The sequence below is a fragment of the Tamandua tetradactyla genome, chromosome 11 (assembly GCF_023851605.1).
Source record: "Tamandua tetradactyla isolate mTamTet1 chromosome 11, mTamTet1.pri, whole genome shotgun sequence".
Lineage (NCBI taxonomy): Eukaryota > Metazoa > Chordata > Mammalia > Pilosa > Myrmecophagidae > Tamandua > Tamandua tetradactyla.
Window position 1 is genome coordinate 1,414,861 of NC_135337.1, and position 12,489 is coordinate 1,427,349.

Genomic DNA, 12,489 nt, shown 5'->3' on the forward strand with positions numbered 1-12,489 from the left:
CAAGTGGGATTTATCCCAGGAATGCAAGGGTGGTTCAACAACCATAAATACATGGGACCTTGAATAGGGCATGAAGTTTTGTAGGTTTGTGCAGGTTAGTGTGATGCCCCAATAAATCCCGGAGTGATTTGTACAGTGTATAAAGAAGTATTTGCAAAATCCCCTTGGGGGAATGTGGAGAAAGGGGGAAAAATTCAACTTCTGCATTTGGAGAATTCCTGATATTTTCACAAGCAGTGGGAACAACCGAATGCTGAGCTCTCAGTCTTGGGGTTTGTTCCTATGAAGCTTATCCCCAGAAAGGATAGACTAAGCCTGCTTAAAATTAGGTCTAAAAGTCACTCCAAGAGAACCTCTTTTGCTGCTCAGATGTGACCTTCCTCTCTCAGCCAATGCAACAAGCAAACTCACTGCCCTCCCCTTCTCTACATGGGACATGACTCCCAGGGATGTAAACCTCCCTGGCAATAAGGGACAGAAATCTTAGAATGAACTGGGGCTCAGCATCAAGGGATTGAGAAAACCTTTTTGACGGAAAGGGGGAAGAGAGAATTGAGACAAAATAAAGTGTCAGTGGCTGAGAGATTTCAAACAGAGTTGAGAGGTTATCCTGGAGGTTATTCTTACGCATTATATGGATATCCCCTTTTTCGTCTAAGGTATATTCGAGTGGCTAGAGGGAACTGCCTGAAACTGTAGAACTGTGTTCCAGTAGCCATGTTTCTTGAAGATGATTGTATAATGATACAGATTTGCAGTGTGACTGTGTGATTGTGAAAACCTTGTGTCTGATGCTCCTTTTATCTATGGAATGGACAGATGAGTAAAAAATATGGATTGAAAATAAATAATAGGGGGAACAAATGTTAAAACAAATTGAGTAGATTGAAATACTAGTGATCAATGAAAGGGAGTGGTAAGGGGTAAAGAAAAAAATAGGAGAAAAAAAGGTTAAAATATATTGGGTAGATGGAGATACTAGTGGTCAATGAGAGGGTGGGGTGAGGGGCATGTTATGTATGAGTTTTCTCTTTTTTCTTTTTATCTCTTTTTCTGGAGTGATGCAAATGTTCAAAGAAATGATCACGGTGGTCAATATACAACTATGTGATGATATTGTGAGCCACTGATTGTACATCAAGTATGGAATGTTCTTATGTTAAGAAGGTTTGTGTTTGTATGTTGTTTTGTCAATAAAAATATTTAAAAAAATAATGAGAGAGAAATAAAGCATAATTACTTCAAAGGAAGAAAAGAAAAAAGTGGTTCAACATAAGAAAATCAATTAATGTCATAGATTATATTAACAAATCAAAGGTGAAAAACCATGTGGTCATCTCAATTAATGCAGAAAGGGCATTTGAGAATATCTAGCATAACTTCTTGCTAAAAACACTTCATAAGATAGGAATTGAAGAAAACTTCCTAAACATGATAAAGGGCATAAATGAAAAACTCAAACCTAATATCATACTCAGTGGTGAAGGACTAAAAGCTTTCCCTCTAAGATCTGGAACCACACAAGAATTTCCACTGTCACTATTTTTGTTCAATGTGTGAGAAGTTCCAGATGGAGCAGTTAAGCAAGAAAAAGAAAGAAAAGGCATCCAAATTGGAAAAAGAAGTAAAACTTTCTCTCTTTGCAGATGACATTTTCCTGTATATAGAAAGACCTGAAAAATCTGCATCAAAGCTACTAGAGCTAATAAACAAGTTGAGCAAAGTGGTGAGAATATAAAAGCAACATGAAAAATAAGTAATTTTTCTATGCCATAGTAATGAGCAAACTGAGGAAGAAATCAAGAAAAAATTCCATTTACAATAACAACTAAAAGAATCAAATATCCTGGAATAAATTCAACCAAAGATGTAAAGGACTTATGCAGAAGACTACAAAACATTGCGAAAAGAAATAAAAGAAGACAAATAAATCAAATTGCTAAAAGAAAATAAAGAAGATTTAAATAAATGTTATGGATCAGAAGACTAAATATTATTAAGATGTGAATTCTACCCAAATTTATTTACAGATTCAAAGCAATCCCTATAAAAATTCCCATAGCCTACTTTGCAGAAATGGAAAAACCAAATATCATATTTATTTAAAAGGGTAAAGGACCTGGAATACTGAGAAAAAAAGTTTGAAAAAAGAAGCATGATGTTGGAGGACTCACACTTCCTGTCTTTAAAGCATATTACAAAGCTACAATGGTCAAAACAGCATGGTATTGGCATAAAGATAAAATACCGACCAATGGAATTGAATTGAGAGTTCAGAAATAGATCCTCACATCTATAAGCAATTGATTTTTGACAAGGCTGCCAAGTACACTCAACTGGGAAAGAATAGTGGTAGGCAACGGTTTCTTAGATTTTGCCCCCAAATACAAACAATGAAAGAAAAAATAGAAAAATGGGACCTCCTCAAAATTAAAAAAAAAAAAAATCGTGCTTCACAGGACTTCATCATGAAAATGAAACGGCAACCTGCTCAGTGGGAGAAAATATTTGAAAATCACATATCTGGTAAGCGTTTAATATCTAGTATATATAAAGAAATTCTACAACTCAACAATAAGCCAATCTTAAATGTAGACTGGAGAAAGGGGAGCAGCACCGCACAGTTCAGAACATATGTCCTGAGCAGAGGATGAATTTGTTCAAACAGGATTGGACGTAAGGGGTCCTGTGGCCCAGTAAGAACAAGGTGGGGAAAAAAGCTGTCCCAACCCCTTGTGGCCTCCCAGTCTCCACCTCCAGTTCACATGAGAACTTGGCATCTTTAGGACAAAGTCCTTCTGGATTTAAATTAGCTGGCCCTGCAATCAAATAGTCTTTACCAAAGTAGCACATCGTAAATACTTTCTGAATGATTGGTAGATCTCTTATCTCACCCGTAGGTCATTATCCTGAGGAGTTTACTCTACTGATTTCACTGTAATTCTTTGGTGCTGAGACCATTGTTCTCCACAGATGGATAAATAATGTTTCAGAATCAACCACTCATTCAAGATGGCTGGCAAGGTACTGGGACAAAGTATTAGAGAAGCTTTCATGGGAGTTTTAGGCTATTTTAGATGTCTGAATAACTGTGAATAAATTATCTAACATCTCCAAAAACAACAACATGCTTTATTTCAATGTATTTTAAAAAAAATAAGTTTTGTTAGAGCCTAAGATTTCTGGTTTCATCTTCAATAATAATAGAAAAGCAAAGTTTTTGACATAAGCAGAAAAAAAGATGCACATAAAAGCAGAGAACATTTTCTTGGGATTAGCAAAAAAGAAATGAAAAACCATGACAGATATTTCCTTAGAGGAAAAATCCTGTAAGTGGATTTTAAGTGTCAGAAAGAGGAATATTTTATCTTCTTAACACCATCAGAGAAAAAAAGAACAGTTAAGTTTTGCTTTTCAAAGCAGTGCAGGGAAAAGGGGGAAAGGCTTAGGTTTAAGAGGTTAACAGATCTCTATTTTTTAAAACTCATAATTCAAATTTTATCAGCCATCTAAATGCAAATGGAACCTATGCAAATGGAAATACATCTCTTGTGTTGATGTTTAATGAAAGTTCTGTTTTTTGTGTGAAAGGAAAGGTATATCTGCAGAATGCATGTGCTGTATTCTACATGACTCAGCTACCTAGGCCTAAGGGGGTCCCCAGAGCATTCGAATCCTGTGGCTGCAATCCAGGCGCAGCTTTCATGGTGAGTGAGCAGAAAGGAAGCATCGCCTTTGGAATCGAATACTAGTCACATTGAACCATGAGACATCCTAAAACCACTTTCTGACACACTGAATTTATTTCTAGTGTGAATTTTGAGTATGTGAAACACTTGCCAGCTGTGGAGAAAATGGAACGTGCATTGAACTTGGCATCAGAAGCCTGGGTTGCCATTTGTCACTGCCACTTACTCGCTCTGTGATCTTGGGCAAATCATTTAACTTCTCTGAACCTGTTTTCTCTTTGGTAAAATAGCGATGACAGGAGAGAGGGCTTAGAAGTCTTCATTTTCTAGGAGCGTGGGGTTGAACGTTCTAGAGAGGTTGTGAACAGGATTAGCAAAATCACATATTTCAACATAACCACTATAGTGCCCGGAGCAAAATGAGCCCTGCAAAACCCTCATTCTTTCTTTTATTTATTCACCCAGGCCGGAACGCTGACGGGCTACAGTGTGGCAGACCCTGCCACCAAGATCCTCCTCTCTGCCCTGGCTCACCCACCACCTTTCTGCTGCTTGGTGAGTGGAATGGATGCCACCTGAGCAGGTAGAAATCACGTCTCTCGAGACTTCACGTCCTTGGGGATCCACTGACTCTTTTCTTGGCATACCTGGTTTTCAAAATAAAATCGCTAAACTGAACGAAGCTCTGATTTAGAGAAAATGTATTGGAATGTCAATTGGTTCAAATGACCGGTGCCTGAGAAACAAAATGATCAGCTTCACCAGAAAGGGGGGGCACTGAGCTGAGGGTGGGCTTGCTTTGCAGAGTGCCAGTATGAGGATGGTGCCTGGAGGTGTCAGGGGCAGGAAGTAGAGAAGGCTGCCCCAATTCCTTTATCAACTGCAAATTGCTTTGTAAGGCAGGGGTGGGGGTGCAGGTGTGAATTCCCCATTATGATCAATAAGTAGTTCTCAAGTAATACTGTCTTTTTTTTTCCTTTTTATCAAACATTTTTTGTTTTCTCTAATAATGTCCTATTTTTGGTCCAGTCAACTATAGGGTTTTTCAGGCAAGTAACCTGAAGGCTGGTAGGGGATTATTGGAAGGAGGAAATGCTCCTCCCAGAAATCTAACCCTTGTAGTTCTCTGTTTTCATAATAGCAGCCATTCTAGTAGGTGTAAAATGATATCTCATTATGGTTTTGATTTGCATTTCCCTAATAGCTACTGATGTTGAGCTTCTTTTTCTGTGTTTTATTGCCATTTGGATTTCCTCTTTGAAGAAATATCTATTCAAGTTTTTTGCCCATTTTTTGATTGGTTTGTTTGTCTTTTTATTGTCGATTTGTAATATTTCTTTATATATATAAAGTAGTATTATATATAATAGTACTAATAAAATATGTAGTATTTCTTTATATATATATGTATACACTGGATATTTAATTCATCAGATATGTGGTTTCCAAATACTGTCTCCCATTGACTAGGCTGATGTTTTACTTTTGTGACAAAGTCCTTTGAAAAAGTTTTTAGGAGAGTAAATTTGGTTTCCAGGTCAAGATGGTGGCTTAACAACGTGCACATTTTAGTTCGTCCTCCAGAACAACTATTAAATAACCAGAAACAGTACAGAACAGCTCCTGGGGCCACGTCAGTGACCAGACACACTGGACCAGCTGGACCCGCTGCGAGCACCCCCCAGAACCATGAGTTCCCAAAGCTGCAGCAGCCAGCACCCCTCCCCCACAGGCCACTTCCCAGAGGGGAAAGGAAAGGAGTTTACCAGCAGCATGGACTGGGCACAATCAAATGCCAATTGTGGAACTAATTAACAAATTCTGACTACTAAAAATAGGCGCCCAGCTTAGGTGAACCTGATCAAAGCAGAGGTTGCTCATTTTTGCCCCTGTGCCAAGGGGGCAGGACTGACAGAAAAAGGGGTGGAAAAAAAGAAGGAAACAGAGGTTTTTGTGGCTGTGTTTCTACAAAGGCTTGGCTGCCTCTGGATACAGTGGCAGGACTTTTCAGGCTGCAACTGCCCCAGGCATAGGCAGAAGTGAGCTCTTTGGGGGGCTTATCAGGAGCTTGTGCCTTCCCCAGGGGAGGAGTGAAGCCCCACCCAGGTGGAATCCCTCCATCAAGGAATTCAGACACCAGGGCTTGGTAATTTGAAGCCATTAAAACCAGCCTACAACCTCTCCTCTGTCTCCACCATACCCCCAGCAGGGAGAGTCTGCCAAAGTTAAAGCTACCACATCATCTTATGCTGGTGGGACCTGCAGTCAGACAAGCGCCACATACTGGGCAGGATAAGAAAAACAGAGTCCAGAGACTTCACAGGAAAGTCTTTCAACCTGCTGGGTCTCACCCTCAGGGAAAACCGATGCAGGTGACTCTTTCCTCCTGATAGGAGGCCAGTTTGGTCTGGGAAAATCTGGCTGGGGTCTATAATATCTAAGTAGACCCTCCTACGTGTGTGGGGCGGGAGGGAAGGCACCATACAAGCAGGGCAAGAAACAAGAAAACAAGAACTGAAAAATTCTCCTCTGTTAAACAAAACTTAAGCTAAAGGTCCAGATAAAGCTGAACTGAATGTCAAAGAACAGATAGACAACAAATTCATCCAGCAAGAAAACCCTAGATAAAAGAAGTGAAAGCAATCTCCAGAATAAACTAATTAAGGTAATTAAATGCCTAGACGCCAGCAAAAAAGAACAAATCACACTAGGAAGACTGAAGATATGGCCCAGTCAAAGGAATAAACCAACAATTCAGATGGCATACAGGAGCTGAAACAATTAATTCAGAATGTACGAACAGACATGGAAAACCTCATCAAAAACCAGATCAATGAATTGAGGGAGGATATAAAGAAGGCAAGGAAAGAACAAAAAGAAGAAACTGAAAGTCTGAAAAAACAAATCACAGAACTTATGGGAATGAAAGACATGGTAGAACAGATGAAAAAAACAGTGGAAACCTACAATGGTAGATTTCGAGAGACAGAACATAGGATTTCTGAACTGGAGGACGGAACATCTGAAATCCGACAAGAAACAGAAACTATAGGAAAAAAAATGGAAAAATATGAGCAGGGACTCAGGGAATTGAAAGACAATATGAAGCACATGAATATACGTGTTGTGGGTGTCCCATAAGGAGAAGAGAAGGGAAAAGGAGGAGAAAAACTAATCGAGGAAATTATCACTGAAAATTTCCCAACTCTTATGAAAGACTTAAAATTACAGATCTAAGAAGTACAGTGTACCCCAAAGAGAATAGGTTCAAATAGACATACTCCAAGACATTTAATAATCAGAATGTCAGAAGTCAAAGAGAAAGAGAGGATCTTGAAAGCAGCAGGAGAATCATCACATACACGGGAAGCCCAATAAGACTATGTGCAGATCTCTCAGCAGAAACCATGGAGACAAGAAGACAGTGGGATAATATATTTAAATTACTAAAAGAGAAAAACTGCCTACCAAGAATTCTATATCCAGCAAAATTGTCCTTCAAAAATGAGGGAGAAATTAAAACATTTTCAGACAAAAAATCACTGAGAGAATTTGTGACCAAGAGACCAGCTCTGCAAGAAATACTAAAGGGAACACTAGAGACAGATACAAAGACAGAAGAGAGAGGTGTGGAGAAGAGGGTAGAAAGGAAGACTATGAGTAAAGGTAAAAAGAAGGAAAATTAGATATGACATCTAAAATCCAGAAGGCAAAATAGTAGAAGAAAGTACTACCCATGCAGTAATAACACTGAATGTTAATGGATTAAACTCTCTGATCAAAAGACATAGTCTGGCAGAATGGATTAAAAAACAGGACCCATCTATATGCTGTCTCTATTCAAAGGACACGAGGCCAAGGAAACAAACGGACATTTACACACCAATGTTTATAACAGCATTATTAACAATTACCAAGAGATGGAAACAGCCAAAATGTCCATCAACAGACAGTTGGCTAAACAAACTGTGACATTTACATAAGATGGAATATTAGGCAGCTGTAAGACAGAATAAAGTTATGAAGTATGTAACAACATGAATGGACCTTAAGGACATTATGCTGAGTATGATTAGCCAGAAACAAAAGGACAAATACTGTATGGTCTCACTGATATGAACTGACATTAGTGAATAAACTTGTAATATTTCTTTGGTAACAGAGAACATCAGGAGATAGAAATAGGGTGAGATATTGGGTAATTGGAGCTGAAGGGATACAGATTATGCAACAGGACTGAATATATAAACTCAGAAATGGACAGCACAATACTACCTAACTGTAATGTAATTATGTTAAAACACTGAATGAAGCTGCCTGTGAGAATGATAGAGGGAGGAGGGTTGGTATAATCTAGGAATGCCTAGAGTGTATAATGATAGTGACTAAATGTACAAATTTAAAAAATGTTTTTGCATGAGGAAGAACAAAAGAATGTCATTACTGCAGGGTGCTGAAAATAGATGGTACTCAATATTTTAAAATTTCAACTAATGTGTGAGACTAAAGCAAAAAATGTTTATTTGGTACAAATCTATACTTTGACTAGGGCATCTCCTAATATAACCTATGTAGATAGTTGATTGAATACCTTAAGTACATGGAACTTTGTATAGGATATGAGATTTTGTTGGTTTGTCCAGGTGATGCCCTGATGAATCCCAGAGTGATTTGATCAGTGAGTGGAAAAGTATTTGCAAAGTCCCCTTCGGGGAATGGTGAGAATGGAGGAAGACTCAACTTCCCCAAGTTGAATTCTCGATATTCTCACAAGCAGTGTGGACAACCAAAGCTATAGGCTGAGCCCCCAATCTTGGGGTTTGTTCATATGAAAGTTAACCCCACAGGGGATAGGTCAAGTCTACTTAAAATTAAGCCTAAGAGTCACCCCCAAGAGAACCTCTTTCGTTGCTCAGATGTGGCCTCTCTCTCCAGCCAAAACAGCAAGCAAACTCACCACCCTCCCCCTGTCTACGTGGGACATGACTCCCAGGGGTGTAGGCCTTCCTGGCAGCGTGGGACAGAAATCCCAGGATGAGAAAAACTCTAGAATGAGCTGAGACCCAGCATCAAGGGATTGAGAAAACCTTCTTGACCAAAAGGGGGAAAAGTGAAATGAGACAAAGTGTCAATGGCTGAGAGATTCCAAACAGAGTCGAGAGGTTATCCTGGAGGTTATTCTTATGCATTAAGTAGATATCACCTTGTTATCCAAGATGTAGTGGAGAGGCTGGAGGGAACTGCCTGAAAATGAAGAGCTGTGTTCCAGTGCCATGTTTCTTGAGGATGATTGTATAATGATATAGCTTTCACAATGTGACTGTGTGATTATGAAAACCTTGTGTCTGATGCTCCTTTTATCTACTTTGTCAACAGATGAGAGGAACATATGGAATAAAAATAAATAATAGGGGGAACAAATGTTAAAATAGATTTAGTTTGAAATGCTAGTGATCAATGAAAGGGATCAGTAAGGGGTATGGCCTGTAAAATTTTTGTTTGTTTGTTTGTTATATTTTTCTGTTGTCTTTTTATTTCTTTTTCTGAATTGATGCTAATGTTCTGGGAAATGATCAATCATGATGATGAATATGCAACTATGTGATGATATTGTGAATTTCTGAGTGTATGTGTTGGGAATGTTTGTTTCTTGTAATTTTTTTTAATTAATAAAAAATTTTTTTTAAGTTTTTAATTTTGAGGAGGTCCCGTTTATCTTGTTTTCTTTCGTTGCTTATGTTTTGAGTATAAACTCCAAGAAACTGTTGCCTGCCATTATTCTTTCCCAGTTGCATAGACTTGGCAGCCGTGTCCAAAATCAATTGACCATAGATGTGGGTATCTATTTCTGACTCTCAATTTAATTCCATTGGTCAGTGTGACTTTCCTTATGCCAGTGCCATGCTGTTTCGACCACTGTAGCTTTGTAATAGGCTTTGTAACAGGAGGAACTGAAATGAAAACTCAAATTTGGGTTGCAAATCACTCATTTTCTCTATAAGCTATAAGAGAGGGGTGCAATACCCCTCTGTGGGCAGGCTCTACCACCTACTAAGACAGAGATAATAATACCTGCCTATGCTGTTTTGTGATGAGTAAATAAAATAATATATCCAAAGGACACAGTAAACATTAGTGTAATAATCCTCGCTATGCTTGGCCTTAGTCCTCCTGAAGAAATTTCTACTCCATCAGTCTTGTTCTACTCACTGGCAAATGTGAGGTCTTTCTGTTTTATTTCTAAAATCGCTCTTTCAGAACAATTTGAAACCTTGACCAGCTTTGAACAGGCAGGGTGGAATGGTGCAAGGCCTGCAAAACCACTCACCGATGGGCAGGTCTCTGTAAGAGCAGGTTAATAGCCAGTTTGGCTGCACCCACTGCTTTCTCCGGGGAGGCTTTCTTTTCTCCCCTCAAGTGGTATCAGGTGTTTTTTCCTCTGGGCTCCAGAGCACACCGGCTTCTCTTTTGGGAAGCACCGAACACATTATTTTGAAATTGCCTGTTTGTCTGTTTTGCAACCATAAATGCAGTAAGATTAGGAACAGTATCTTATCCGGCTCAGTGCCTGGAACATAGCAGATGCTCAATATTTACTGCATGAAAAAAGATGAATGAATAAATGCTTATAAAAGTAAATCTAGATGCTCCCCTTCCATGCAGGAGACCTGGGTTCGATTCCCAGACCGTGCACAGCACCCCCCACAACCACAACCACAAAAGTAGACCTGGAGAGGGGTAGATGTCTGTGTGAACATGTTTCTGATTCTGTTTGGAGGGTTGGATAAAATTAAAGGAAGAAAATAATTCGGAGCCATCTTTGGGAGCTCATTTTTCCCATGAAAGAGCAGGCATCCTTCAAATCTTTGCAGTACTTTGAATGTGCCCAGGCTAATACCTGGATGTGGACATATAGTGGGTCAACATGGGTGTATATTTTTTGTGATTGATTACACACTCAGTCCATCATTCATAAACCAAGTTATTCCATTCTGTTTCACTCCAGCTCCCTACCTTTTCTTCCTAAAGCTTTCCTTTAGTTCTCCATGTAAGGGTGATTTTGACCACGAGGCTCCATATTTCAAAAGAAAGTGGAAAATAAATAGAATAGAGTCAAATAGGAGGTGTATATCGTTATAAATTAACAGCATTGAATTCTATATGTGACTGTAGTTAGAAGGGGAAACTTTAGTTTTTAAATGTTCTTAGAATAAAAATTAAATGTAAAACATAAGCCTGTACAAACACAGTGAGTCCTATTTTAGACAATGCACTATGGTTAATAGTACAAGTATAAAATGTTCTTTAATGAATTATTACAAATATATGACACTAGTATAAGGTATTAATAATAGGGTTGTATATGGGAAAAAGACATCTCACATAAACTCTGGATAATAATGATAGTACTATTTTAGTAATCTTTCATCAATTGTAAAAAAGGTAACTATTGTTTAAACGATTAGTATAATTACAAAAAGTGCTATCATCAATTGTAACAAATGTCCCACACCAACGCAAGGTGTCGATGGTGGGGTGGTGTATGGAATTCATATTTTATGCATGATTGTTCTGTAAACACACAATTTCTCTAATAAGAAATTTTTTAATATGAGTGTATCATTGCAATCAAAGTGAATAAATACTTCCACTCGTTTCCATTTTGCTACCTTAACACATGATATTTTTTAGAGCATTGATCATATTTGAAATGTGGTAGTCAATGTTTATATAGCACTTCTCAGCATTTCCACAGTGCACCTATTAAAATATCTAATCATCATGAAAAGATGAACTTTTATCCTTTCTGTTGTACAAATTAACAAGTTAAGCTCAGAGTGGTTAGGTTATTGCCCAAAATCACACAGACTGTAAGTCTTATGGGTAAGAGAGATCAAGAGCAAGCCCGACTCTTCCAGCTCCAAAACTCTGCTGGTTGGGTTTGTGTTTCCCGGATTTGCTTCTGTCTGCCTGCCTCAGGAGCACGCCAGATAAGGACAGGCTCCTTTTTTATTTCTTGTTTTATCTCAGACAGTACCTAACTATGTTTTGCTCAAAGTAAACACAATAAAATGCAAGAAACTGAAATTCCTTATGAAGATAGGATACAATTATCTGAATACATGAAACGCATGAGGATAATTATAAAGGATTGCAGCTGAAGGTTTATAGTCTCTGAAAAAGACCAGGTGTGCTTTGACCACTCACCTTGAAGAGGATGCCTGGCCTGTAGCATCTGCATATCAACATCAATTATGAAATGCAAAATCTAGGGTGGGAAGATTCGCAGGTCTTACCACTTGAGACCTCCAACTATGCCAAGAGGGAAGCAATGCACTACCAAGGCACCAAGGTGGCTTGAGGAACCATTAAGAAACAAGTGATGATAATAATTAAAAACAAAACTCTGCCAAGCTGGGCCAAGGCATCCAGATCTGGTCATTGCAATAGCCAGTGGTCACCCTACTGGTAACTTATGACAATTAAGGGCAGGAACTCTGGAATCAGCCCACTGAAGTTCAGATTTCTTTACCTCTGAGTGCCCTAGATTGTCATCTATAAAAAGGAAATGATGCTTGTTCCTACTTCGTCAGGTGGTTGGGTGGATTAAATGAGGTAATATACTGGAAGCACTTAAGCAGTACCTGGCACCTAGAGCAAGAGTTTGCTTATTATTGTCATTATTGCGATTATTTTAATAATAGAGCAACAGGGAACCTTCAGGGGATAAATGCAAAACATTTGCATTTATTCTAGGCCAAAGCCACCTTGTTCCTCTGGCCTGTGTTTTTTTCGCCAG

General features: G+C 38.6%; 1 long non-coding RNA gene across 1 annotated transcript in view; it reads left to right on the forward strand.

Moving 5' to 3' along the window:
• LOC143649353 (uncharacterized) overlaps positions 1-4,343 on the forward strand; it is a 223,941-nt gene extending 219,598 nt beyond the window's left edge. The window contains exon 3 of the long non-coding RNA XR_013158953.1: positions 4,155-4,343. This is a non-coding gene — a long non-coding RNA (uncharacterized LOC143649353). The remainder of the gene's footprint in view (positions 1-4,154) is intronic.
• The last annotated feature ends 8,146 nt before the right edge of the window (positions 4,344-12,489 follow it).